General features: G+C 41.0%; 1 protein-coding gene across 5 annotated transcripts in view; it reads right to left on the minus strand.

Annotated features, from left to right (window-relative positions):
* Window positions 1-22,555, minus strand: part of ZNF385B (zinc finger protein 385B) — a 423,521-nt gene extending 400,966 nt beyond the window's left edge. For all 5 annotated transcript variants that reach the window (XR_004229205.1, XM_031936441.1, XM_031936440.1 and 2 more), the window contains exon 1: window positions 22,058-22,555. The gene's annotated coding sequence lies outside the window, so the exon portion shown is untranslated. The remainder of the gene's footprint in view (window positions 1-22,057) is intronic.
* Between the last annotated feature and the right edge of the window lie 1,286 nt (window positions 22,556-23,841).

The following is a 23,841-nucleotide window of genomic DNA, read 5'->3' on the forward strand; positions in this document are numbered from 1 at the left end:
TTAACCTCCCAACACACCTAATCTTGAGGACCTTACCAGAGAGAACTGTGAGCAGTTGGAGTCTTCCCCACCACTTACAACAACACAGAGCTCTCTTCCATTAATTTTTATTAGTCAATGGATCACAAAAGAAATGACCTTTCTGGGCCAAAAAACACATACTATCCTTATTCAAAGTTATTTTTAAACTTAATATTCCATGCCATAATTTAATGATATTTGAAATATGAGGTAAAACATTAAAATGGACATTTCATAACGTATCTGTTCAGTTCTTCATCATTTAAATCTTTACCATTCACAGACACTCAAAAATCTCAGTGTTTCAGATGGTCACCTATATAAGTGAAGGTCCCAATGGGAAGGAAATACAACATTCAAGTTGGGGCAGTTTGAAGAGGGTTTATTTTTAAAGAACTATTTACAACATATAGTCAGAGTGTAGAGGAGCCACAAGGATACTGCAGGAACCAAGGGCTAAAGAAGGAGTGTGTTACCACCACTACGCTCAAGGGGAGAAGAGAAGATGGTAGTTACTTAAATCTGGAGAAGAGAAAATATGGTGGGAGAGGCCACCTTGAGAGAAACAGAGGCCATCTCAGGACATAGCCGTGATGTGGTGCCCTTCCAGGGAGGGATCTGGTGAATAAACACCCTGATCTCAATCTCTTCCCTCCCTTCCATCCCCCACCAACATTTCTCATTAGCTAAACCCATTTTAAGACAGTGGGCAGGGGAATACAAAGAGGTCAGCTCCCCAGAGCACAGAGTAGACAAGGGTGAGGGTCGATCTGGAAGGGCAAATGGAAGACAACCGCATAGGCAGAGATGGACCACACACATCTTCATTCTATGATTAGGTCACATTACAGATATATTCATAAAGCATATGGAATCAAGGCATTCACACAGAGCAGGAACAGATGCGTGATCCCCCGGCATAGTCTGCCTTGTCCCCCAAGGTCCCTTAGAGTCACATAAGTACTGGCAGTACACAGTGAGGCCTTGCTGAGTAAGAGCCGCTCATTTCTTGCCACACTAAGTTGTATGTATCCATATTCAAGAAGTCATTGACAAGGACCTCTGAGTACTATGCAAAGGAGCTTGGATTGTCTGTGCAAAATTGAACCATCAAAGTTCTGTGATAAGAGCAACGTCATGATTATGTCTTTGTTTAGAAAGATTTTTTTGCTGACCTTGTGGAGTTGAAATTAGAAGAGGAAGTGAATGAAAGCTAGGAGACCATTTAGAAAGCCATTACCATAATCCAGGAGAGAGATAAATTCAGTACCATCATTTGGTGGTTTTCACTTTTAAAAATTCCAGGAGCCTAATACTTTGTGATATATAAGGAATAATACAAAATTTTTTCCTTCAATTTTGAAGTTTCTGTATTTATCTTTCCATTGATTTCTCTTGCTTCCTTACCTCCCATAACCAACCATTCATCAAGTACTAGTGAGTTTAACTTTTAATATCTCGAGAACCTGTACTCTTCTGTATGCCAATGTGTTGATAAAGGCCACATTTATCACATAGACTAATGTTTCTCAACTATGCACAAAATGTTCTTAGGGATTCCATGAAAAAAGGAAAGTTGTCTGGTCAAACACTTTGTGAAGCCCTGGGATAAACAAATTTAAATCATTTGCTTTTCTGAGCTTTAAAGAATGCTTACATGACTTGGGAATTCCTAGAGAGAAGTTCCCTCTTTTCATAGAAAGCCCATTGACATCTCCAGTAGTCCTCAGAATATAGATTGGAAAATGCTGACATGGACAAATAAAGGTTTTTCCCTGCACTTCTGCAAAACTTCTTTCAGTCTGCTGACTTTCTTCATGTATTGCCCCCAGGAAAGGGATCACATCGCATAAGAGAGAGAATAAGGTAATCAATTCTAACAGTTTGGATTTCAAAAGTTAAGGGAACAATAATTCATGGGCCATAGATTTGAAAGACTAAGATGAGTAGGAGCAAAGTTGTCTATATTCAGACTAGATAAAAGGAAGAAAGGGGGAAAATGGCTGAGATTAAGTGGAGAGTTTTGATACAAGAGATTAAGAGGGCCCAGGTCCCAACCCACTCACTAGCCCTGAACTGAGCCCTGATAGAGGAAAAGAAATCATTTTGAAACCCCAGGATGGTTTGGTGGGATCTAAGAACAAAGGGAACTTGTGCCTACCCAGCAAGATAGAGCGCTGGGAAGAAAGCAAGACTTTGCAAATAAAACTGTTGAAATGTAATTCATGTCTGTGTTAGGGATTCTCAGCCTCAGCACTACTGATATTTTAATCTGGAGAATTTTTTGCTGTGGGATCCTCATGTGGGTTGTAGGATGTTTAGCTGCATCCCTGGCCTCTGCCCTCCAAATGCTTGTAACATACTCCCCATCCCCAGTTGTAACTACTAAAAATGTTTCTAGACGTTACCAAACGTCTCCTGGGGGCAAAATCTCTATTGAGAGTCACTGGTTTAGGTTAAGTCCTAGGGAGAATTTCTTCCTATCCTAGCACAGGGCATGAGTAGTAGAAAGAATCATTTGGGAAGATCCAGAGCAACATACATGGACGATGTCCTAGAACCAGATGAGATTAAAAGCAAAAAACCCCGAAGGCGATGGATGCCAGAGAGGACTGATCATTCTCAAGAACAAAATGATACACTCCCCAGAAATACCTCCACATTGCAGCTAAATTAGTTAAGAACACAGATACCAGAGCATTCTGGAAGCCAGGCTGCCTACCTTTAAATCCCAGGAATCACTCAACTTTCTGGGCCTCAGTTTCTTCATATCTGTGAGATGGAGATAATGACAGTACATACCACATAGGGTTACAATGATAATTAAATGAGTTAAATTTTGTGAAGTACTTGCTCTTTAATTAAATTTTGAGTAAGCAGTGGTTTTTACTATGTATATAAACACCCCTGGGATTAGTTCCAAGTCAGAGAAGGAGAATGTGACCCTGAATTATTAATATAACTAAACTTCTGCCATCAAATCAAATAGGTTCACACTATTCTATGAAACTGAAACTTACAGAAAAATAAAGTTATTTTTACATAACCAGTTTGTGTTCAGAAATTTCTCCTCATTCACTGGTCTCTTTACATGCAGTCTAAAATTCCCTGTCTTTGTCCCTTAATGTATCTTCATACCACCATTGTGGTCATCTTATAAAATCTTAAATCTGATCAGATACGAGTTTTCCATTATCCACAGCTATGGTCCCACAGAGATGCCTCAAGAACTCAGGGTTGTATGGGGAGGGCATGGCATGAAACTCCGATGTGCTTCTCTCCATGATTAATTCTTTCATAGATTGAGTTTTCTTGTAAGATTTTATTTGAAAAATTACATATGTTCCTACGAAACGTCACTGGCCCACAGAGACCCCACCAGATGGCAGTCGAGGCCACCATGAGCAGCCCTTACCCCTCCCTCCAGCTGTTCAGCACAGCCCCTGTGATCCAGATGAAGAGTCACTGGTAGAGTCCACGTGCTGTTAGCCTCATAGTTTTGCACATGCTATTTCATCTGATTAAAATATTCCTCTCTATTTCCTGCAGGTAAGAAGCCATCAAAGTTATCTTTTACTGGGAAACATGCTTGGATTTACATTTTTAAAAGGAAACTGATGGACTAAAGGCTCTCCAGACTTTGGCGTCGAGGGAGCCTGCCTCAGGTGCTGTAGGATCCTTTGCCAAAGCTAGGGATATACAGCTTCCCTAGGTGTCACCACCCCCCACCCGACAGTTCTGCCACAGCATCGAGGGTGCTCCAAAGATGCAGACCATTGTATCCACTAACCTTAGAAAATCAATCTCTCTTCCATTCTTTCATATCTTCCTGTTTACCTTCCCAAAAGTCTCTGCTGCTCCGACCTCCCAGGTTAGAATCCCCTCAAGGGTCCTCTAGCACACCAAAGCCATTTCTCTTCCAGTATGGACAATTTCTCCTTCCTCTCTGCAACACAACTCTCCCCTGAAGCAAAGGGAGCACAGGGGAACTAGCTAACTATTTGGAAAGGGAAAAGAAGTATGCATCTAAAGTAAAAATCACAACCAATCACCTTCCACCTGCATATATAGCTCAGTGAATCGAAACTTCTTTCTTCGTACCTTTGAATAAGTTTAGATTCATTTTGTAAACAGAAAAATATAATATTTTTAAATCCAATCAAGACACACATCTATATCGAAGCATTACTATGCAAGGTAAATATTAACTGAGTTATGTATTATTCATATACTTGTGACATAGGTATATACCAAAAGCAGTACCTCACACAGTAGCTGCCTCTCTCTTTTCCAAACCTTCAATGCTGTTAAATCAGTGACGGAAAACGCTGCTATTTCCTCAGGAGGGTCACCATTCATTGCCTTCATTTGTGCATTGGTATATATGCCCTTTCAGTTTAAGGCTACAACCCATCAAATCACCTCCTTTTCTGTCCCATTTGGCAGCCAGTCTCAGGACTGCTGCTGTTTTTCCATCTGTAAAACTCAATCTACCTTCAACACAGAGGCAGGGCCTGGAGAGGGGACTGAGTAAAGAACAATCAAATCAGGCTGGTTACACCCTGAGTTTTATCTACTTTGTGGGGAAAAAGGAATTCTAATAACATGGAAAATTCCCTTTGCAGGAGTCTGCCTAGAACTGGGCTTCCAGCCCTGGGAGATAGCAACCCCATTCAGTGAACAGCTTTTGCAGTCTCTGCCCAGTCACAAGAATTCCTTCCCCTTAACCCCCAGAAAGAAGGGAGCAAGCCATTTTGAACAACTCTGTACAATGACTCCATACTCCTTGTTATAGCAGATTGGTCCAGAGATGATACGTGATCCAAGTTGGTCTATTAGATAGAACAGAAAATGCCAGCATAACCTCCTTGAAAATGGACATCAATTGAAACCGCCTCCCCAATTTGCTTGTTGTATGACCTTTGGGTAAAGAATTTAGCTTCTCTTGACCTATTTCTTCATCTGTAAAAAACATAGTTGGAACTAAATGGTTTTTAAATTTCCTTTCTGCTCTTGCAGTATGGTTTTCACAATAAAGGTGGGTTCTAGAGTCAGTGAGGCCTTGGTTCACAGTCATATCCTGTCAGTCACTATAGTCTTATGACTTAAAAAGATTTCTCAACTTCCTAAGCATCAGTTTCAAAATGGGGACTACGATAATGTCTACCTTGTTATTAAACAATATAATATGTGTCCTGGGCTTACAACACTACCACACACAGTCAAGCACCCCATAGTCTCTGGTTGCTATCACTGGTGTTATTTCTATTTCAGCAAGATTTAAAATTAAAGAAAGAAGCAAGGAAGAAAAGAAAAGGAAACTAAAGTGAAAACATCATAATTGTTCAGCCAAAAGAATTATCTAAATAAAAAAAACCAAACCATTTGATTCATCGATACTGCAAAAAGGTTGGGAGAGAGAGTAAATAATCAATATGACTCTCCAGGCAAGTGAAAATGTGCAGGATGTTTAATTGTGACCTTAAGAAAGATAACACTACTTATATCAAGCTCTATCACTCTCAGAACTTGAAAATCCAATAACAAAGGGTCCTCCAAATACAAAGAGCATTGGGTAAAATCATAACTCTCTCATGAGTGATAACATCTATAAACTATTAAACTTAAAGAACCATGTTCAGGACTTATTTATCCCATTGTCTTTCTTTGTAACCTTGTCTTGGTAACATGTACAGTATCCATATACCTGGGATATTCTTTTTTTCCGAATGTCAGGAGCATAATGATCACTACCCAAACACCATACAAAACTGATGCTCCAATACAATTGATTATCTCAATCCAGAGATTAATAGCCCTACAGGTAGAAATGTTTAAGATGATCAGAAGAATAAACTGATGTCCATCATAGAATATTTTCTCCATATAAATATATATTCTGACAGCAAATTATTGCCACAGGTTTACTGAAATATTCAGCCTTTTCCCAGTTCAATTCTTTTGTGAGTCATATGAGCTGATTGGGTACAATACAATAAATTGAAGAAGGGTGAGGGATATAAGACAGGTAAGAAAAAAATTAAAGAACCAGTGATACACAATGTGACATAACATAATGCCAGTCTAAAAAGATGAAAAATCTCAACCGTAGGTGGGCTGTGGTTAGTGTAGGCAGTTCGACCCAGGGTACTCAGCCAGTACAAAAATGTCATTCTGGCCGGGCACGGTGGATCAAGCCCGTAATCCCAGCACTTTGGGAGGCCTAGATGGGCGGATCACGAGGTCAGGAGATCAAGACCATCCCAGCTAACATGGTGAAACCCCGTCTCTACTAAAAAATACAAAAATCTAGCCGGGCGAGGTGGCGGGCGCCTGTAGTCCCAGCTACTCGGGAGGCTGAGGCAGGAGAATGGCATAAACCCAGGAGGCGGAGCTTGCAGTGAGCTGAGATCCGGCCACTGCACTCCAGCCTGGGCGAGAGCAAGACTCCGTCTCAAAAAAAAAAAAAAAAAAAAAAAAAAGTCATTCTACTTGTAAATCTGAGAGCAAGTGCCACCAAAATTGACGGGGACAAGGATCAAGGATAAAGTCATCATTCAAAGGGCATGTCACACCTGCCTCACATGCAAAAGAAATATATGGATCACATACATCATATTTTTCAAAACTCATTTGTAAAGATTTGCAGCCCTTGTTCCATATTCTGAGCTTGTATGTGCAAAGCAACATGTGTACACATGACCCTTTCAGATGGTCACAATAGGAAACTGGCAGGAGTTTCACTATTTCGGAGATCCTAGAGACCTCCTAAGGAATGCAAGAACTAAATCGCCCATTATCCCACATTTACAACTTGGTATATTAGATGCCCTAGAATTCAAAGTATGTTTAAGGTGGTCCTAGAGATCTTAGAACAAAATGGGTCACTATTGTCCATCCCATTTAATTATCTGGACACTATTAAGAGTTGTCATGTCATGTGGCTAGCAAGATTTTTTCAAAGCCAACTTGTTCTTTTGAAAGATAAAAGGGGATGTTTTAGAGATTCTCTCTTAGACTACATTCTCTTCACTGGCATACTTGCACATGGTAATGACTGAATACATACTTCTGGTTGGCTACGGAAAGTCATCCCCTTAGAGAAGCTGATGACTTTTGCTGTCAAAACAGTAATTACAGCATTTTTAGGTCCCAAATTTGATGCTGTTCAGTTTTTTTACGTTTACATTTCAGACCCATAGTCTTATAAAACATCTGTAATGGCTATTTTCAGAATTTGGAACCATGAACTAATAGAATGTGTTTCAACAGTCTCAGCATCTAAAGTCATTTTAGACACACAGGTACAAGACTTAATTTAAATTGTTCTAATCACTCAGATGTTTAATCAGATATGTTGCTGGCTTGTTCTGTTACATTTGCATATTTTCAAACGGAAATTTGCCGACACAAGGTGGTGATGTTAGAAAGGGGGTTGCCCAGGAGCTAACTTACAAGGCCTTTGAATGAGACAAGCATTGCGTATCCTGCTTATCCATTTGTGTGGTTCTAAATAGCCCATTTACCTACGTGGAAAATAAAGACAACTCTTTTTGTTTTATTTCACATACCAAGTCCAGGAAGCTGTCCTGGGGTACCTCAGGCATGCTTCCCCTGTACAGGCTGGCCTCTCAGTGAACCCAGAGGGCCACACCTGCGCCCAAAGCATGAAACAGAGAAGAGTCTTTAGTGGAGACAATAGTATCCACTAGATTACTGTATTTCTCAGAATTTAATGTGCAAAACCCCTGAAGGTTTAAAGTAGAGATCCTGATTGTGTAGGTTTCAGGCAGGGGCTAAGATTCTGCATTTCTAACATGCTTCCAAGTGATTCTGGTGCTGCTGGTCCACGGACTCACCTAGAGCAGCTAGGAGACCATCCTCCTCAGTGAGACATGACTCCTGCTCTGCCACCACACAGCTGTGTCATTTGAGCACATTATAGCATGTGTCAGTGCTTCAGTTTCCTCCTCTATAAAAGTAGGCAAGAAATAAAGGCTCTTACTAAATTCAAGGAGTTAAAGAGAATGTGAATAAATAAACGCAGTGGAAGCATTCTTTAAAAGTTTAACAAGCTACTTGGTTAACAGTGTTTACAATCGCTGAAGAACACAAATATACTCTTCCCCTAAAACTGACAAATTGGGTGCCACTGCTTCTTGTCTGCTACACATTCCATTCTTGTATTCTTCATCAAACTGCTGTGCTAGGTGTCTGCCCTACGACCAGGCTATAGCTGGTAACTTAGAAAGTTTTTTTATCTACACAAAGTTATTTCTGAGTGGTGCCCATACTATACCCTGCAGGGTAGCACACTTATTTTGATAACTCCTCTTCCAAAGCCCCAGATTCTACCAGCTTATTCTCAAGACACCTAATTATTGCATTAAAAGGAAAGACAGAGGTCAATTTTCCATGTCTATATAGTTCATAATAAAATTTTCTCTTAAAATGTACCTATTCCTACTTGTTTCACACATGTCAAAAGTGAGGTCCACTAAAAATCTCACCACAATAATTAAGAGTGGAAACAGGACCAGAAACTATGTATTTAATTCCCAGTTTTGTACGGCTGTCTCCACTCCACTGGGGAGAAAGCTTCCCTAAACCCTTCTCTTTTCCTAAGTTCCTTGCAGTCACTTTTGATTTGGTAGTAGCAGATAGTGGCAATGCCATTGGACCAAAGCAACGTTGAACCAGAGGAGAGGGAGAGAAGCCATGGGGGCCACAGGGCAGCATGGATGGATGCTCTGGAAGGGACTGGAGTAAAGAAGCATGTGGTATTAGTAGCAGGTTACCCCTTCTCTGACCCCTCAGAGGAGACTCAGAAAAGAATAAGTGAAATATTCATTGCACCTACCGATGTGGTCCACAGATGCTGTTATTTGTTTTAATCCACTTGAAACAGAGTATCTTTTTAAAAGTCTACTTCAACAAACAAGTCTATAACTAGAGTAACTGCTTGGACAGAGGGTCCATGGTGGCACACAGCTCTAGAAAGAAGACTGAGAGGAGTCTAGCATGCCAAGAGGCGAGGTCTGGAGCAAGGAGGAGGTGCTGCACATGAAAGGAGTCAGACTGGATGTAGACTGATTCGCTGTAAAAAAGCAGTCATGGGTACCAAGCAAAGAATGAATTATGGCGCTGTATGGAGAGAAATGGGCTCAGGGCAAATTTATTATGCTCCATTTCCACTCTGCTAGCAGGCTGCATAGTGTCTCAGAGGTACAGGTTTACTCAGGACTGAAATTTTACATCCAGAGACACTATTTCTAATAATCTAATTTGGTGAGATGAGAAAATCATATCTTGTAAACTGATCATCCCTTTCCAAAAGCCCATATAAAAGTTTACAGGCTGTTGAGGTATCTAGCCATAGCACAAGCTTCTATTATAGGCACTGCAGAGACAATGCACTTAAAGATGAAATTATTTTAATAAGAATGCTACTACTCGGTATGTGCAGTTTGTTCTTTACAACCTGAACTTCATAAATTTTTATAAGGTGTCTATTTATTGTCAGGCTCAGGAGCTGCTATGTCACCATTGCTCAGTCAAAGCCTTTCAAATAAAGGAATTTTGATCTGAGTGAGATACATTATGTGATATTAAGATATATGACCCCATAGCCATTTCCAGAGTCTCCTCAGTAACATTTGTGTCTTCTATGCAAATGTTAAAATAAATATAATCTCAACCACTACGAAATGGGCTGCTCCTTTGGCCACTGTACATATTGAGCAGAATGCCTCAGCAGGAAGGAAACTTGACTGTCCTCTACTAAGTCTACAACAAGAAGAAATGATGTTCAAGAGTACAACAAAACCCATGCCAAGGAAACTTCTTCAGGACTTGGGTGTTGGTCTCTTTCAGGTGTTGTAGAAAAGAGGAAGAGAAAAAGAGAGGGGACTACTTCCAAATAATAGCAGCTATCATTTCTAAGGGTTTATCAGGTTTCTGGCACAGGAAAACACTTAATATACACTATCTCATTGAGTCTTTGCAGTCTATGAGATACATAACATTGTGCCCATTTTACAATAGAGGAATCTTCGGTTTAAATATGTTTATAATTTGCCTAAGGCCATACAGCAGGGACTCAATCTGGAGGTGTCAGATCATAAAGAGTATAGTCTTATCCCGATGCCATCTCCCAAACAAGCTTCTAAGCCCAACACTGCTTCCCTTGTCAGCATCATTTTGGCTTTGTGGTTATTCGGAAGAATACCATGCAGAGGAAAAGGGCAAGAGGACTTTAGAAAACCTTTGAAGGGAAATGAGATTATGAATTACAGAATTTAAGACTGAATGAGTCTTAAAATCATCATGAATGAAAAAATGAGGTGGTCACAGGACTAGCTACAGGTTACACAGCTAGTTAAAAGCAGGAGAAGGATTTCCTCCTCATCCTTCCACTAGTAATGCCAATGACAACACATTTATTTGGGGAGATGAAGGAGTTGCATAATAGCTGGTTTTCTCTTCTCTAATTTTGGAGATTTTTTGGCATAATTCTTTCCCTCCATCCCTGAAATAGAATGGGTGGGGTAAGCAATGAGGATGTGATTAGTATTGGGAAGGTAGGGTCCAGAAGAGAAAGAATATTCCGGTATTTTTCCTTTTAGTTTCAAACGTTGAGGATAAAAGTCATCATGGATATTTCTTTTGAGGGAGTGGTATGATGAGAGGAGCAATCAAATATTGAGTCAATAAACATTAGCATTTACTATCTGCTAGACACTTATATAGTCATTAACCTGATAAATAAATCAAGGGGTCTGCCCTCAAGTAGCTTACAGTCCAGTGAGAAAAATCAACATAAATATATCATTACAATCAAATATTGCAAGCACCATAAGAAACACAGAAAAAGTGAAACAGAAACATGAAAAGATTATCAAGGAGTTGAGCTCAGCTGTGATGGGTAAGGAGCACAACCTGTGAGAAGTCACTGAAGATGAACACAGAACTTGACCCTTGTGTGAAGGGTAGCAAACAATTGCAGAATTCTGGCTAAGAGGGAACACACTGGGATCTGTGCCTTTTGCTGTTAAATGAGATAATGCTTTGGCATATAGTAGATGTTCAATAAGTGCAGTGTGCTCAAAAGTTGGAAAAATAATAAAAAGCTGGGGGGAAAGGTGAAGTAATTATTCTGTCATCTTTCAAGGAGTTCAGGAACATCTCTCTCACTTCCTTTCTTTTCACATATCCCTCTTCCCTGTAGTCACTCCTCAAATTATTTTATCAATAATGCCAAGAAGGGGACAGATTGTAGCAATGAGCTCAACTGAGCTTCCACTCAATGCAAGAATTCCTTCTATTATGTCTAGTGGCTGATCCTCTCATCCATCACATATTTTCAGCTAGAGGGAACATGAAACTTCAAGGCAGTCATACCATTAATGGACAGTGAATCATATGAAAGTTCTTTCTTATACTGAGTTGAAATCTGCCTCCCTATGATCCCATCCAGTGAACTGGTTGTGCCTGCTGGAACTTCAGAAAATGAATCTACTTCTTTGTCCACATGTCATCCCTTCAAGTGTTTGCAGGCAACTAGTCTGTTCAAAGCCTTCTCTTATTCAGAACCAGATGGGGAGGCACATGCTTTGTCTGTCCTCATGCTAAAGGGGGTTAAGAAACAGCAGCCAGGGAGGTGCGGGAGACTCACACAGATTCTGCTTTGTGTCTTTCATCATGTGAGGCTGCTTAGAGTGGCTTCAACAAGTGCTGAAATCATGATCCTAGTGCACACTTTCTTGTGGTTATAATAAGGCTTGCGAGAGAAGAAAAAGTGGGCTAGACCGAGAGATCCTTAGTGTGGTATGACCTTTCCAATTAAACACAGGCCCTGCAGACTCTTAAAAATCCATCCTGTGGAGGGCTCCTCAAATTGCCACCATAATTAGCCTTATGCAACAGTTCAGATGTTTCATTTTGCATTTTTTCCTTAATGTTAGATGATAACCTTGCCATGTGACCAGTAATTTGCCTCTTAAGAAGATCTGGAAAGTCTGACATCTCCTATAAGCAAAGTTCCCTCTCACATTTAATTTGGTCGATTTTTTCATTTTCTGAGTAGGTCAACCATTTTGTCAATCACCCCTTTCACCAATATCTTCAGTTACCATTGAGCCCTTCCTTACCGCTAACGAAAGAAGTTGAGGCCAGACACAGTGGCTCATGCCTGCAATCCCAATGCTTTGGAAGGACAAGGCAGGAGGAATGCCTGAGGCCAGGAGTTCAAGGCCAGCCTGTGCAACACAGGAAGACATCACCTGGACAGTATTTTTCAAATTAGCTGGCCACAGTGGTGTGCACCTGTAGTCCTAGCTATTTTGTAGGCTGAGGTGGAAGGGTCACTTGAGTCCAGGAGTTGGAGGCCACAGTGAAATATGATTGCACCACTGCACTCCAGTCTGGGTGACAGAGCAAGACCCTGTCTCTTAAAAAATAAAAAGAAAAGAAAGTTGACATCTATGAGGGCTGAATCAGGCTGAATGTAGGGTTCAATCATAACATGACCCTACAACAAAAAAATGCTAAGCTGTCACTTTACGCCACCTTCCTCTCAATCACTCTCTGAGGTTTTATAGATAAAGCATTACTTCACAGGATAGAACACTATTGCTGGATTTTAAAATAATCAATGATCAGAGTAAGAGCTATTCATGACAAGATGCTTCAAAATTTTTAATGTCATTTTTGTTCATTACATATAGCAACATGAAAAAATTCTATAGTTTGCAACTGTAAATGGATCTACAGAAGTACACACTGAAGACTCAGAAGAATTGTTACCCATACACAGTAAACATTTTTTCTTGCTATAATTAATAATTCAGAAATGTGATTTCAAGAATCAAATTTTCCTAAAGATCAGACTACCTTTGATCCATGCCAGTTATGAGTACATTACACTGTTCATTTCCCAGTGTAATATAAAAGAAAGACAACAGATCTGAAAACCTGTGAAATTCTTGACAAATTTAAACCTTGCTAATGAAAGCTATGCGCAGTGAGGCAAGAAAGACTTCAAGGATTTGCAAGGGCTGAAAGAGGAAGTCTCTGCCAGGGCAACAGCAGTGTGAATGTGCACCATCACATCTGTACGTTTGGCACAGTCATCTCAATCTCCACTTGGCAGCTATGGAAAAGGGAAGGCAGGAAGGGACCATAGAGAAAGGAGCCTATTTCTCACCATAAAACCACAAGGACAGAATAAATGGCTTTTCCTAGGATGCAGAGAAGGAAAAAGCAGCCTGCAGACTTGCAAGGGGAGAGACACTGCTCACATTCAATAGCCATAGTGGTCTCAATACTATCCATCTGGTCACTGCCATCAATGTGGTTACAAAAAGACTGTGAGTCATGGAGGCAAAGGTGAAACTCCATGTAGTCATAATTATCATCTTGGTAGCCAAAAATTGCTGGCTCCAGCACCTCACCCCCTACCACCTCTTTTAGATTTTGTAGGGTTACGTTTGGGCCCTGGAATCCATATACCATGAGTGAGCTCACATAGATACTGCGGCAGGTGTCCAGTGGTTCATGCTGGCATGGAAGCCCATCATGGACTAAAACCTGTAGGTAAAGGCCAGTGAATACCCAATGAGAGAGCACAGACTGGTTCTCCAGAATTCACACATGACGGGCTCCACGTGGGTGATTTCTCAGAGCAACTTAAGGTAGGAGTGTTCTCCAAGTGTGGTCTGTCAATCACCTGGGATACTTAGATTACTGGGTCCTACCTCAGACCTAGTAAGTCAGAGCTTTCAAGGGTTAATTCCATGAATCTGTATCTTTAGCCAGTTCCCAGGTCTTCTTTCACATGCTACAGTCCAATAATGACTACACTAGAGATGGTTTTAGAACCAGCTTCATGACGACAAGCATGGGAGAAAAGATGACTATGCAAAAGAGGAACGAGACTCAATCTTGCCTTCTTCATTCTGAGTCTTGAAGATTTTATTCCTGTGAAAGTTAGATTGACCCTTAAGAACCACACATGTAGTAATGAGGTATATATGGACTTAAGCTCTTTGGTAATCCTCCCCACAGTTTGCCAATGATATCTTTCTCTTACAAATTATTTTTCTTTCTATATTCCAATTTACAAAATCAAATTTGAATGTGAAAACAAATGCCTATGAACCCAGGAGAGGTGACTATCCAACTATTAATACAATTCTAGTGCCTGAAAAAAAGACTGTCCTTAAATGAGTCTGCCCTAGTTATACAGACTCCGTTTACATAAGCTGGCTTCTCTACCTGGATCACTCCCTCACTTGGGTCATTTCCAAACATTCCAGGTTTACACATGTGTACTAAGTTCAGAAAGCATATTCACAAGAAGCTATGTGTTAAGTTACTTGGTCTTCCAAAAGTCCAAGAACCCAAGTGCACCTGTGCTTCATATGGTTATAAATTTTCAGAAGTCCTCGTAGTGCTTAGAATTCCACATTTTTATGCTCTTTCATTTCATTGTTCTTTTAAAGTAAACAAGGAAAGGCAGATGAGAAAACAGAAAACACACAATTGAAAAATACCTAGTAAGTTTCCAACTGAAGGTTTAAAAGTCAGAGTTGCAGAAGTTATCTTGGCAAAGAAATCAGTGTACCTATAGGTGTTTAATATTAATAATTAAACTGTATAATGTACAATTATGGCTACCTATATGAGTATGGTAGGTGCCAAGAACTTCGTGAAGTATGTTATGTGCGTTATCTAATTTTATCTGATGACAATCCCATGGAAGATTCTTTCATTATCTCTCAGACTTGGTAAACTAAAGCACAGAGAGGTTAAGTAACTTAGTCAAAGTCTCACACAACTAATAAATAGAACGGAAATTTGCATCCACAAAGTATGACTCCAGAAACAAACTCAACATTTAAGCTCTGCTACTTCCCATCTTCAATAGTGCATCACATGCAGAGACTAAGATGTGTTCAATCATCAGCATTTCCAGATGTCTAAGAACATGCGCAATGGCTAATTTATTTAAATAAAGAAAATTTCATATATATAAAATTGAAATGGCTGTGTTTATATACCAGTATGTGTATTTGTATACAAACAATGGCATTTTTGTGCTCTTATTCTAAGCATTAGATATTTCATACCATGTAAGTTTTACCTTCTACCTCAGCCTGTGAAAAAAAGTTTCTTCACACCCAAAGTATCAAATCTAAGGAAATCACAGGGTCCACAAAATTTCTCTGTGAAGCTTAAGTGCTAGTGTCAATGCCGGAAGTTTTCTATTCTTACTAGTAATGTTTAATTTCCCTAGATTCAAATTTTAAATATTCTAAATTCTCTGGGTCTCATTTTTCTAATTTATCAGTGAGGATTTTGTATAAAGATCTCTTTTAACTCTAAACATACAATGACACTGATCTAATGATGGTCTTTGAATGAATGGTAGTCATTACCATATCCTTACCTATTATTAGGTTGCCATAAAAAAAGGCAAAAACTGTAACTACTTTTGCACCAACCTATTTCAAAGGAATAGGAATCCGTTAAGCCTAAGAGGAATTTGAAGCTGAGCCCTGGCTCGAAATCAGTGTAAGCCAACCAAGAGTCCAGGCCTCCAGGCGATGAAAACTTTATTTACTACACTATTAGTCAGATGGACCTCTTTAACTAATACACATCAAAAATCACAGCTCTCTGTAGAATTTTACACAATTTTAACACTGGTACTCATTATCTCTCACAATGGGCCTTTTCTTAGTGTAGCTCAAAGTACTTTTTAAAATTTCATCATGTCTTCTTAATTGTGTTATAAAAAAGTACACATCACATCACAGTATGGAAAATAAACATTAGGCTGTTGGTGAAGATTTAACTGCAAATATTCTCCTTGATCCTAAAGTAAATAATACAGAAAAGAAACTTTTTATTCCAAGAGAAAACAATGAAAAACTGTACTCATCCACAGTTATTTCACATGCAAAGGATATAAGCATAACAATCTCTGATAATCATGATTGAGTAACTCTGCCAGGCCCACTGGAATCACAGAGCACCTCTTTTATTTATTTTCAGATGTGTACAGAAAAAAAAGTGGAATATGGGCCCCAGTTAATATTGTTTATGTCCATTTATCTAATCTTCATTTTGCTGATATAATGATAACATAATAACATAATGGCTATTTCAGAATCTCAGCCAAAAAGAAAAGAAAAAGTTGATTAGCTTTAGCCTGCATAGCACAGGATATCATGCTCTCTCTCTGTGCTTTTCTTATTTTTAAATTCCATTTCCCATTATAAACTCAGAAATGTAAATGCTTTGTACATTCATATTTATTTCCAAAATAAAATGCTCTCTTAGGTCCATGAATTTCAATCTTTTTTTATTTGTTGATGATAGAACTGTCTTTATTAAAAGACTAAGTCATTTTTCATAAAGTAAGTATGAAAGTCTGGTCATCTTTTGTACCAGTTTATATGTATTTTAATCCATCTCTGCTATTTATGAGATCACAGAGTTGATGTGGCACCAAATAGATCAAAAGCAAAAGGGTGATTGTTTTTTATTAGTATATATGGTTTCTTCTGTATTTTTTCACTGACTTCTAAAAAATATGCTTATACATTTCTTTTCAGACTGATTACCTGGTACTGAATATCTTGAAACTGACCAGAAGGGCAAGAAAAGTGTTAACTTGGCTAAGGCAAGATGACCCGTAACCAATGCAGTAAGTTTGAATAGCATGATTATGGTGATAAACAGCTACTACCATTTCTTGAACAACCACAGTGTGCACAGTACTCTACTGTTGGCTCCAGAGATATTATCCTATAACCAAGTCAGCCCATTTCACAGATGAAGAAATTGAGGGCCACAGAAGTTAAGTAACCCCTGCCCCTAAGCTCTCAAATCTGGTGGTGAGTGGCTAAGCCATGGTTTGATCTAGAAAAAATGCTGTGTTCCTAAATACCACACTGCACTGCCTTTACAGACCAGGTAGCTCTCCATCCAGACTGGAAAGGGGGAGATTTTTAAAATACTGACAGATTAAACCATCCCCTAGAGATGGCTAAGAGCATCACTGTTTTTCTAAAGCTCCTGAAGTGATTACAGTGTGAATCCAGGAGAGAGAACAACTGGATTAGAGGATACCAAGGAATATTCCTTTTCTTAAGAAATAGGAATATTTCTTCAATTAGTGCTAGAATAACAACTAAAGTTCAAGTTGTTTATCTAGAACAGGAACCTGAAACAGGAACACCAGACGGGGGCATACATCAGCACTGGCATCATCAGAAGATTTTTGTTTCCTCCCCTCAACCTGCTCCTCCTTCTGCCCCACGTGCAGATCCCACATGGCATTTTAGTGCTTAAGTAGACCCAGGAGGTAGCCCACGCCCTTCATCTACAAGTGATACAGGAGCCCAGAAAAGAAACAGCCATGCCCAACATCTTACCCTAGCAATAAGGAGAGCTTGAGTCTCCTGCGCCCTATTTCAGCACTCCTTTTGCTGAAAAATTTTGGAAGCAGTAGGAAAACAGGTGGGGCATAGAGTCAGCCAAGGCACCTGAAGAGAATTTTAAGAAATAGAGAGAGCAGAGACCAAAAAGAGAGAGAGAAAAAAGTCAAAGCAGAATGGGAAAGGAGAACAGCCACAATCTGCAATCTGCAAATAATAGGGAAATGAGAAGGAATATTTAACAAAGCAACGCAACTGGCCAGAGAAAAATGTAGTAAGGAGAACTAGCAACTGCAATCATGTATCAGTAAAATGAGGTACAAATACAAGGGAATAAACAAACCTTCCATTCAGCTTCTGAAAGCATATCCAAGCCCACAGTACTTTCAAAATAGAAAATAATATTGAAGCAAAAACAAACTGTAGAAAATCTCCAGGCAGAGAGGCAGGGGCTGCTAGAAAACCCCAAATCTGTTAAGCATCATCTACTGCCTTGCTTTTCAAAACGTGGTTCAAGGATCACCTATTTCAAAATTACCTGGGAGCTTGTGAGAAAGGCATAATCCTGGGCTTCATCCTAGACTTGTTCAACCACAATCTGCATTTTAATAGGATTTTCTTAATGATTTATACGCACATTAAAATTTAAGAAGCACTGGTTCTACTATAAAAACCATGTCGAGGTGTTAATAAAAAACAGTTATTACACAAATTGGGACTACAGAACTGGGTAAAATTCAATCCAACTAGTTAAATTATTTGTTGATGTCCTATGATACGACAGGCTCTGAGCTGTGTATTTCAGGAAATGAAGGTCCCATGTTAGGCAACGTTGGTGCAGTACTCTTAGGTGAGAATGCAGAAAGCACATATATATCAGGAAGACTCTGACTCGTAGTCCACAGGGAAGAGGTCAAGCAAAATATAACAGAGTTTGCTGGAGCAAAAGCTGGAGTGCAGAGGGAGATCAGGAGGCATGAACAATTGCACTGACTCTCTGACAAGTGGAAATGATTGTAGGGAAGTGAGAGGGCCCTTCCTAGCAGAGGGAACAACATAAGCAACGACACAGAGCTCAGAGACCTGCTGTGTTAAGGAAACACTGCCTTCAGCCTAGAGAAGTCTCAAATTGTATCAGGGAGACTTGGGACTCTCTGATGACGCCTCAAGACCACCAAGGGTAGGGAGGGGGAGCTAGTGGGATTGTTAGGACCCCATTCCAACCATTTAAGATTATATTTTAATAGTAGATTCCAACATTTAAAAATAATATTTGAAATGTATCATGGAGCCAATACATATGGTGCTTTTAAAATTATCACCTAGCGCTGTGCTGGTCATGTAGTAGGCACTCAAATATTCACTGAATAAATTAATAAATTAATGACTGGATCAACCAACCAATGAGATCAAAGTAAAAAAATGCAGTGCTACTTTGAGGCTGGACTGCAGAGGGTCTTCACTGTTTGAGGAGGGGTTTATATGTCACTTGGTAGGACACTAAGGAAAAGTTGACTAGCCAGTGATTAAGCTCGGTTCTCTTCTGGGAAGCTTATTCTGCAAAACAGAGTGAAATGAATTGGGAGAGAATGGAGAGGGGAAATGAGTCAGGAAGCCACTGTTATAGGCTTTAGAAAGAGATAAGAAGACAAAAAAATAGACACCATGGGAATAGAAAGATGAAGAAGCAGGCATCATAAAGCATCGTGGAGATGAAGTCTGCGGGACTTTGTGAATTTTACGTGGAAAGCAAAGATACTGGGAGGGTCATCAATGACTGGGAGAAATATTAAAATTTACACAAAGTCATCCTTGTTCACTTAAGAGAAAGATGTTAATTAGAACTTAGACCTGGTAGAATTGAGGCGCCTGAGAGCAATATAAAGCTATCTCTCAGGTGGTTCAAAATGTAAATATAAAATTTTGGAGGGAGAGTAGAGCTAGGATGTCACTTCAGGAAGAAATAATCTAGCACTAATAAAAAGAAACAACTGAATAAAAAGTAACATACAAAACAGCAAAAAGGAGATAACCTATAACCTATGCCACAGAGATCAAGAGAAATCCCCCAAGTTTTTTTTAAAAAAACAGAAAGAAAGAAAAAGAAAAGGTAAAAAGACCATACTGAGACACAGTGGGGACAGAGACAGGAATTGGGTGGGGGGGGGGGGGGGAAAAACAGAGATAATGAAATGGCATGGAGGGGTTATAATAAAAACCAGAGGCACATAAAGAGCGGTGGGAAACTAGGACAGACACACGCTCCCTGTTCTTTAGATCTTTGAAGACATATAGGATATTATGGGAACAGCAGAGCAAATTTTGCTCTTTATTTATGTGAACAAAGACTCACTCCTGTAAGAAGTTAGTTAATTGCTCAATTTTTTAAATATAAATTGTTGCTGTTAAAAATCAAGCAATTATATCTTCAAATTCAGCTGGGAAAAAAAAAAGTCTAAGGGCAGCGGAGGCGGGGTGGCCAGTCCAAGGACTTTAAGATCCTTGTCTTTTTCATGCTGCCCAACTCCACATAGCATCAGTCTATATAGGCATTTCACCTTTCAGAATTGTTTTGAAAGATTTTTTTTTTTTTCTCTGAATCAGGTCACTTGCCTGAGAAAAAGAATGCTGAGGGCACCTGATGTGCTTTGATCGAGCCTCATTTAATAGTTACACTTTTTAGAGTTTTCCTCCAGCTGCTGACAGGTCTCACTAATTGGCCATATTTGTGTGACAAGTACTAATGACAGTTTCCTCTCTGATTTGACTGTAGAGGAGACACCTCCATTTGGTTTTCTTTGTACCTCAGTTGAAGAAAAATACATTAAATTCATTGTTTTTCTTTTTCTTCTGTGAATCTGTATATTGTTAAAATGCTGTAAAATAACAACTTTTTTTCAATATAGATAATACTTAGTGGTTATTAAACTTCTATAAAGAGATCATTACTTATGTAATGTAAAATAATATACTGCAAACAAAGCACATAATGATGCTGCAAAACATTAATATCACCAAGATGATTCCAACATGGACAGTAATTTTTCCTTTGTTAGGAGAATTCACCTTCCCCAAAGCATTTTGCTACTAATGCATCCAAGAGAGGTCAAGGAGATCTACAAGAACAGCTATTTGATTTGTGGTTTTTATCCCAAGCTTCCTCAAATCACTTTTGGAAATAGGTAAGAGTGTAAATTATAAATCCACAAATATTTAATTTATGGGAATATAGAATCTGAAAAACAACCAACACTTTGATCAAGTAAGCAATTTTTTCCATCTTAAAAACCTCAAGCAACAGAACTTGCAATGCTGTATTTTGCATTCTAAAGGCATTTATCTGTTACAGGGAAGGGGCATCACATACTCAATGCACATATGGCATCAAAATAAGATTAAAGGACTCTGAAAACCGGTGAAATTTGGCACTGGAACATTTAAGGGAGTTCTTTCAAGCCAAAGCCTTTAACTTATCTAAGATGTAGCTTATTGACTTTATGAAAAGCCTTCTTTTTAATTAGATAAATGCATTTCCTACCATTTCATGAATTGTGTGGAAGCTGCCAGTTTCCACGCTTTATGCTGGGCCCTGTAACACAAATGTTTTGTTCCTTCTATAGGCACATCTTTTGCTACTACATCTTGACAAAGTTTGCATTCCCCTTGGTGTGATATTCCTCAGCAAAGCAAAACCAAAAGGAAATGCAAACCTCATCTCTGTATGAAAATGAAAGAAGACGTTTCCCAACCCAAGAACTTTTGAGAGCATTCCAAAACTGCGTTTATTTTGTATTCATGGGTGTGGGGAGAGGGGGGATACTTCTTGGCAATTTATTTCCCCTAAAGAACAGCACTCCCTATGCAGGTTCACCATAAAAACTGTTTGTCCTCCAGAGGCTAGGGAAGCATCGTCCTGCCAGCTCTCCCTTCTCCCCACGGGCCCCCGCACATAACAGTGGCGAAACAGATGGTCCTCCCCCTCCCCTTCTCCTCGTCCCTTCCGCAATCCCACAGTGTCCTCCCACCCTTCCCTGACACCTTCACCAGTGCTTAGTGTCCGAGGCCGCCCCTCAGGGCTTCCAACAAGTGCAAACTTTGGGGACCTTCTGAACTCTCCCACGACCCCAAGCTTCGACCGCTACCCTCCTCCCACACCTCGGTCCCCTAACTACCCATTTGCCGGTCATTGAGAGAACGACAAACCCCAAACTTCCAGCCCAGGTGACGAGGCGCTGCGGCTAACCACAGCGGGGCACTCTCCTCGTCCTCTCTCCTCTCTATCCGTCCTTGGAAATTGGAGCCTAACCCGGGGAACTGAGGAGTCTGCTCCTGTGGCTTCCACGACCTAATCCTAACTCCAGGGACTCGCAGGAGTTAGGATTAGGTCGTGGAAGCCAGAGGCGCCTGGGCGCCCTCCTCTACAAGTGGGACCACAAGTGCAAACTCTACCGGGAGGGGGGCTCCCGGCCATTCCCTAGGGCGGCGCGTCCAGGTGCAGGCTAGCTAAGCGTAGGCGTAGGCGGGCGGGGGCCAGGCAAGCAGAGGGCGCCCATTCCGGGGGCGTCGGGCTGGGCTGGGCGCACGCAGCTTACCTCGGCGCGCCGGCCGCGGGCGCGTGGGGCAGTGGCTCCTCCAGCAGGGAAGCTGTTGCTCACGCTCCGGTGGTTGCTGCGGTCCCGCCAGGGCTGCACCGGGGCTTCGCGCAGAGGTTCTCTCGCGATCTGCTGCAGCCCAGGCGGTGGCGGTGGAGGCCGTGGAGGTGGCGCCGGCGACAGCTCGGCCCGGCACGGCCCCTGAACTGTCCAACTCTTGCCCGCGCGGGGCTTAAGCGCCCGGCCGCTGCCCCCGCGCTGAGCGCCTGCGCGCCGGGCCTCGCCCAGGTGAGGGGCGTGTGCCCGGAGCCCGCTGGGCGCGTCCGGCCCGGCCCCGCCGCGCGCCCGCCCCCCTGGCCTGGCCGAGGACCCCGGGGTTTGGACTTGCCAACGCCACTCTCGCGCGCCGAAGCTGTGACGGTTTACCAAGGAGAGACTTGCGAGGCACACACAAGAGAGTGAATGAGGCGGGACCGTTCGGGGGCTCGTTGACACTGCAGAGCCTCCCGCAGCATCGCTGCCTTAAATCCCGCCTTTCCAGGCGTGCGCGTACAGCGAACCAGAGGAGGCTCCGTCCCAACCAGGGGTCCCCCGCGGTCCTCAGCCCCGGGGCTCGCGTCCCCGAAGAGATCCTTGGCAATGGCCGAGGTCCCAAAGCCGAGATGCCAAACCCCGCGATGGGGCGGATGCGTCCAATATTAGTCAACCCAGAGTGAAACTCTCTTCTTGGAGATCGTCAGACCAACTATTTGTTTTTTCTCTTTGACCACCCCTGGGCTCGCAGACCACAGCTAGCAGCCTCGGCATATTTGGCGGAGCCGGGAAGGCCCGGAGCGCAGAAGGCATCGCAGCCTCGCCGCGGATCTGAAAGTGTTGTGGGCGGGGGGCTCATTTTCCTCCGGATTTCTTTTCCGTGTTTAAGTTTTCAAAACTAAAACCTGTCATCGGTTACCCTGATGTAGAGGGCATCTTCTGAAAATTAGTGCAAACATGGCCAAAGTGCTTGGTTCTGAAAGGGAAAGCACTTAGAGCACTTAAGAAAGGGAAAATAATTTTAAAAGAGCAGCGTTCTGAGATTACTTCTTTGGGGAGAAGTTCAAGAGTCATAAATGACAAGAGAGCTGTGTTATATAGCAGAGATTTTTTTTTTTTTTAACCAGATGATCTTAAAATATTTTTCTTTGGTTCTTGTCTCAGATGATTGACAGTCACTACGTAAATAATTAATCCTGCAGCTGTTAATGTATTGGCATAATCGTCTAGAATAAATATCTTAACGTCCAGCCAAAGCCAATGTTGTTCTCCCAGGGTGGGCTTGAGATGTAACAAACAATCACACCATCCTAGAGCTTTCTAAACGAGCAGGCTGTGTTTATAACCCACCTTGAAATGTAGGGTTATTGCAAGCACCAGCACATCTGAGGTACCAGCGTGAGAAAGGGCATAAATCTGACTTACAGTTTTTTCTATTTTTAGAATCCAAATATGTTCACATCCAGGTCAGCAGTCTCAATACTAAGGACAGACGCTTATTGGTGTGTTTATTCTTAAAACTGTAACTTATTTGAAGTGCTACAGAAGGACAGCACCACAATTCAATCATTTTAACCCAAAAGAACATGAGCTATGATAATTGCTTAAATTATCTTTCCTAAAATTATGATCTTAAGGTCTCGTCTCATCAATAAAGGTTATGTTGAAAACAAGTCTTTCATGAGTCCCTGAAGGTCAGTAAGATGGAGCTCTGGCAGACTGGGACAAGCAGGAAATTCCAGAGGCAAAAA

The sequence above is a fragment of the Piliocolobus tephrosceles genome, chromosome 11, assembly GCF_002776525.5.
Source record: "Piliocolobus tephrosceles isolate RC106 chromosome 11, ASM277652v3, whole genome shotgun sequence".
NCBI lineage: Eukaryota > Metazoa > Chordata > Mammalia > Primates > Cercopithecidae > Piliocolobus > Piliocolobus tephrosceles.